Source organism: Haemaphysalis longicornis, unplaced genomic scaffold (assembly GCF_048455015.1).
Source record: "Haemaphysalis longicornis isolate Haplotype H1 unplaced genomic scaffold, Haemaphysalis longicornis Haplotype H1 scaffold_55, whole genome shotgun sequence".
Taxonomy (NCBI): domain Eukaryota; kingdom Metazoa; phylum Arthropoda; class Arachnida; order Ixodida; family Ixodidae; genus Haemaphysalis; species Haemaphysalis longicornis.
In genome coordinates, this window is record NW_027526394.1 from 182,250 (window position 1) to 188,249 (window position 6,000).

At 43.5% G+C, this 6,000-nt stretch overlaps 1 long non-coding RNA gene across 1 annotated transcript in view; it reads left to right on the plus strand.

Moving 5' to 3' along the window:
* Nucleotides 1-4,359, plus strand: part of LOC144140907 (uncharacterized) — a 49,127-nt gene extending 44,768 nt beyond the window's left edge. The window contains exons 4-5 of the long non-coding RNA XR_013316384.1: nucleotides 531-614; nucleotides 4,187-4,359. This is a non-coding gene — a long non-coding RNA (uncharacterized LOC144140907). The remainder of the gene's footprint in view (nucleotides 1-530; nucleotides 615-4,186) is intronic.
* Nucleotides 4,360-6,000: the final 1,641 nt, after the last annotated feature.

A 6,000-nucleotide genomic window follows, 5' to 3' on the forward strand; every position in this document is an offset into this window, starting at 1 on the left:
CCTCTTCAGTACGAGCGCCCGGTTTTTCGCTCACCGTTGGCTAATAACCGATGCGAGGTTTCGCTGGTTCGGCATTATTTTCCGAATTTTTGTTTTGCTTAGCCTGATTTCGTATACAGGTAGCATCCTTAAAAGTAGCAGAAAGAGGCTTTTACTCTGAACGTCAATGATAGGCCCATAAAAATGCGCAGGTTCCAAAAGCAATGTTTTTCCCAAAAGAGAAGGAGTTGGTTGTTTTGAAAGTTGTACAAGGCTCAACACTTTTCACTGTAGGGGAAGGCGTTGGGCACAAATATAGCTCATGTAACTGCGACATACTTTTCAGCAAGAATGGTTGCTGCTTTATAACAATTATGTTATAAATAACCGCGTTATATCATTTATCAAATTTAAAACAAACAGCCAACTACCTAATTCGTGTCCCTAAAACGTGAACGAAAAGCGTTGGTAATAGCACGATATATTTTAGAACAAAATATTGCCTAAAGTTAGAACTGGATGGTTGATTTACCCATGGCTTCTTTTTTCAGAGGATAAAGGAGTAAAGTACACACTGATAAAATGGGTGCCAACCGAATTCTGCGCAGTTTTCTCCGTGCAAACTTCTGCTTCAAGTAAGAGCAAACATTTACTTTTTTGTTGATCTTTCTTTTCAGAAATATTATGTGTTTGTCATTACATTCCTTACATAATTAGGAAGTCTGTAAAGTCTGTAAAGCTGTAATGTTTCTTCCGTCGCGTATGCAAGGGTTGTGCATTCTATTGAATATTTCTTTTCAGTGAGAGCATGAAATCAATAAATCAAATCCACTCCGTTTAATGGCGATGACGACAAAAGCTTTCTAGCATGCGACAATCAAATGGCGAAGTGCCGAAATCATAGCTGCCACCAATAAATTCAAAGCTTCAATGATCAAAGTGCCCCTCTATAATAGTCAAAGTCAAAGTGTCAACAATGAAAGTGCAAACTGCCTAAAAAACTCAGGCTACAGCTAAACAATCTCTCACGAGAAAGCTAAATTCTCCATCACCGATGGTTGACCTTGTTGAAGTGCAATGATGTTCTGTGCAGAGAATTGTTTCTTTTGGAGAATTTTCGAGCTGTAATTTGGTGAAAAAGGTAAAAGCGAATGTGTAATACGTGCAGGGAATTTTAAGTGCCGGGGAGTAAAAAACTGACGAAGCTTGCACTAAGTCACTCAAGGCTTGAACCGAAATGAAGCTTCTCAGTTTCTTTTTACATCACCACTGAATGACACTGCCCCACATATTTGTACAATTTATAAATTGTTTATTTACATGTTCCGTCATTGTTTTGCAGTGCGCTAGTACTAGTCATCGTCATATGAATCAATATCGTCGTGCTCCTCATGACAAGCATTACATGCGCGCTAGCGCTTGATGACAGATGTGACGCTGCGCCATCGCGTACGCGAGCTACACATGCGCGGTGTTCCTGGAGTCGCGTCGAGGTTCCGTGGAGCATGTGTTCCGGCAGCTGTGGCGTTGTTGGTTGCTAGGCAACGCAAGACGCTCTTTGGAGTTTTCTCTTCTCCAGTGTTTAGGGGCGAAGCTCCTCTTGCTCGGGTCCTGTCCCGTACCTCGTTGCTGCTGTATATGGCACGGCACATTAATGATGATTGTGGAAGGAGAAGAGGTAGAAGAAGAGGTTGTCGTTCGTCGCCTGCTCAAGACACGTACCGGGGGTGCACGACACAAGACGCTCTGCAGAAGGTGACGGCCAAGGTGGCTAAAATGTCACACACCGAATTCGCCAACTTACCCATAGAGCTTCTCATCGTCCAAAACAACCGCTACATAACCACCACAAACTCGACGTCGTCGACGGGCTTGTCAACGAAGCGGTGGAAAGCTTGACGTGTAGAGTCTTTATATGTTGTGCGCGCGAATATTTCACGGTTTTACCGATGAGCATTTTTGTTCGCCCCTCTCATCATCATTCAGTATGTGGAGATGGCGGAATTTTTTGCTAAAGCCGCTGCGCGTGCCAGAGATGGCGGGCGGTGGCCCAAAGGCACGTGCTCAGAAGGGCAGTGCAATTTCTTGGTGTTTAATGCGTTAGGCTTTGCAAGTCACACGGTACGGTCCGCGTGAACTGCTCCCCTGTTATAAAAGGACGCTAATGCCATTACACCGCCCCTGCATAATGTATTACTTTGACTTCTTTGTAAACGTTCCCTTACTACTTCGTCAGATTATGTTCAAATATCCCCAGTGGTGTTTCCTCAAGCAACAAGCATCGAAGACTGCTTCCAATCTAGATAATAAAACAGGAGGCAGCGTAAAAAATAATGCTCCATGAGAAAGAGCTAGTAAAGAATGATGCTGCGGCCGCTGAAGGATTGAAGCCCGTTAACAAAATACAAAAGGTATTTCGGGTGGGAGTTGGTGCGCGTGCTTTTAAAAAAAGTGAGCGAGCAGTTCCGGCACTGAGAAATTTACCTCAATTACCCTAGAATGCCTCGTTCGTATTTGTACCATCAGTTTAACTTAGATCTCTGGCATGCAAAGTAAGCATGTCGTTTGGTAGAAAACATGAAATGCATACTTCAATCGTGGTGAGCGGCTGATGTAGTGGGATTGAGTTCACGCTGAAACTGCGATTCTCTGAACACCGTATGCGTCCGATACCGTACGTAATGTAGACATGGTGGTGCTGGCTAACACCTAAATCTGAACAGGAATCGATGTAAAGATCGATCAGCTGCAAAAAGAGAGTGCAGAAAAACTTGCAGAGAATTTTTGAGGAACCTGGTGGGGCAATGCTTAAAATATCGAATATTTGAACCTAGAAATCAGAATTTTCCTGCCCAGTACAGAACGTCTCTGTTAGAATGGTGCAATCGAATAAACTTCGGCTTCAAAACGCGAGCAACATAGATTAAAGGGGCCATGCAGACAAAATACAACTTTGTTTTGTAGAAAACGTAAGTGTCTTATATGCCCCGGCACTTGTCTGAGAGCGAACGATTATTTATTCACTAACAAATTACACAGTGTAAGTCACATATCAATTTTCCCAATAGTACGTGTTTAGCGTCTTCAGCAAGAGTGTATCCATGTATCCAGTGCAGTTTTTTTTAAACAAAGGTTATCTATGCCATGTATGTCGAGTAGGGTTGCAGCGGAAGATGAAGCGTCGCCTGTTTTTTCGTTTACCGTCAGTTAACTAGATGGCGCCATAGTAACGCTGAGGCCCGCTGTCTACACGCCACGTTTTGACTAGATTACCAACTGTTTTCGTTTTGTTACGGTTGATAGTAATGATTTCGTGATAATATTGATTATGCTCGACAAACACAGTCACGCAAGACAGTGTCGCTTGCGCCATTTGGCCAGTGCGTGTGAGGCAACCCCAAAGTTGCGGACAGCTCTACAGCTATAACAATCATACTGCGCGCCGTATGCGCTAGTGCAGGTATGCTTACCTGGGCTGTCATAACTTCCAATTTTTATCCCACAGTTATTACTGCTATACAAATATGAATTAAATTTAAGCGCAACTTGCCCGTTCGGCAAACTTATAAGCCCAGCAAAAATTGCGTTTGCTTTTGCAGGCAGCAGCCAATCGCACAGCTGCCCATAAACGCCATATATTGAAGCGCGGGAAATGAGCTAGTGGTTCGCATGACCACTTTCTTTTTATTTCCTTCTAGTGTATCATATTTTAGTAAAATTTGAGTTCAAAAAGTGGTCAGTGTTATTCCAAGAAACCATACATTTGTCCGCATTTCCCCTGTAAGGTCCGACACTGGAAGCATTTTTATCTTGTGCCATCAATGTTATCTTCATAATGTGCGCCCTCACTTTGTAAAGTTACCTTTGCTACATGCTGTTTTGTTGAGGACACCGCCATCAGTTAAACCAAGAACGTATCTATTTAAAACAGGCGCCGGTGTTGGTAAGTAGGAGAGGCATTTTGCCGCTCATCAATTGGACATGTAGTTAATTCCGCCCACTGCGGCTGTTCTGCCAATAGTGGAGAACAGCGAAAACGGCCATGGGCGTATTAGTGTGAGCTTCCTTCATTTTTTACATGCTTCACGGTTACCTGAATGGGATTCGACGTAAATCAGAAATCGCCGGAAGGAGTTTTGTGTTTCTGTGGTTTTTGCCTCACTGTCTCGGGTTACTCGCATAACGAAGACTTTCGTTAACTTTGCAGAATACCCTGTATGTGAAATGCACGTAGGGAAGAATAAGCTCGACGACAAACTGACGAGTTGCAAACAACATTACTTTGGAAAATGCCCTGAAGTACGGAAGGTGTTCCAGGACTACTGTAAAAAAAGCAAGAACTTTTAAATAAAAGCTGTTTAGTAAGGACCGTACCGGGCGTATGTGGTTATATCTCCCTAAATAAACGCAACATGAATAAACGGGCTGCGGTCACCTCTTCTTTCATATAAAAATGAAGATATTAAGGCAGTGACTACATACTGTATGCTGCAGCGCCGCGGAATGCTTTCGACGAGAACCCATACAGTTTACTCGCTGAAGAGGACAAACTTTTGTCGTGTTTTAAACTTCGCGTGCGCACTACCGGCATAATAGTGTTGCCACAGTATTTAAAATATATAATGTTTCGAAGTGGGCAGTTTGCAACGTATGGGTTCGAGATGGTCTGAAATCCATGGTGCGAATTTCAAGCGCAAGAATGTAGGCAGGGTACGAACGGGACAATGACAAGCGCTAAGTTCAAACTAATCTTTTATTTAAAAAACGACATATATAAATGCAAAGTTGCTAACAAAACACATAAAAAATACAGTATTTCCGCAGTGTATGAAAGCACAGTATGTGTGCAGGGTGCAGGCACGCGCACGTATCTAATTCCTCATGACATGTTATCACCCAGGAAGGTCAGCTCTTTCGCTGGCACAGATACGGAGATCATGCTAACACAAGCTTCGCCCCCACCATGTGTCGCACCGCCTCCAAAGTCACCCGTGTGCGCTGATCAGGGTCGCGAAACACCATTGTATATTTGTCACACGGAGGGAAACGCTCGCAATTCTGGCAATGACTAGCTATGTTCCCATCTGCGCCTTTGTTCGCTCAATTGGCGTGCTCACGGAGGCGTTGATTAGGACACCACCCCATTAGCCGAATGTAAGCTCTAAGACACGACAATGGAGGCTTGTACACGACTCCCGCATTTCAGACCACATACTGATTTTGGTGGTTAACCGCGCACTTTTTTCGTTTATTTTTGAACCAGACGTATCAGTGTATAGCTGTGAAAGTTTTTCTGGAGCAAACATCAGAACTTTGACGCCGACCCTTCTACCAAACTTCTTAATATTGTGTGAAAGTGAAATTTCTTACAAGTAGGGAATAACTACCACCCTGTTAGGTTGGTGGGTCGCCAGATTCTTTTGGTCGGCTTGCCAGATGCCACCCCGTCTTTGCTTTTATCGCGTTCCAAAAGCCGCCGCTAAGGTCACGTTAGCGGGGTAACCAGCCGACCTAAGGCAATGCATTTGCAAATTGAAACTTGTATCCATAAGGTGCTCACATGTGTTGCCCAAAGCACTGTTGAGACCAGAGTTCGGCGAACTCACTCACTCACACTCATTTGGACTCAAACTCACGCGTGAGTTTGAGTTTGAGTGAGCGCGAGGCTAGTGTGGCATGGTGAGTTTGAGCTTGAGTGAGTTTGGACCGAGTGAGGCCTACTGAGTTTGAGTCCGATTGAGTTTGAGTACGCCAGTGACCTAGTGAATTCTGAGATCATTTTGAGTTCTTCGTACATTTTGAGTTTGAGTACATTTTGAGTACTGTTTACATTATGAGTTTGAGTCCATTTTGAGTTCTGAGTACATTTTGACTTTGAGTCCATTTTGAGTTCTGAGTACATTTTGAGTTTCAGACCATTTTGAGTTCTGAGAAAATTTTGAGTTTGAGTCCATTTTGAGTTCTGAGCACATTTTGAGTTTGAGTCCATTTTGAGGTTGAGTACATTTTGAGTTTGAGTAC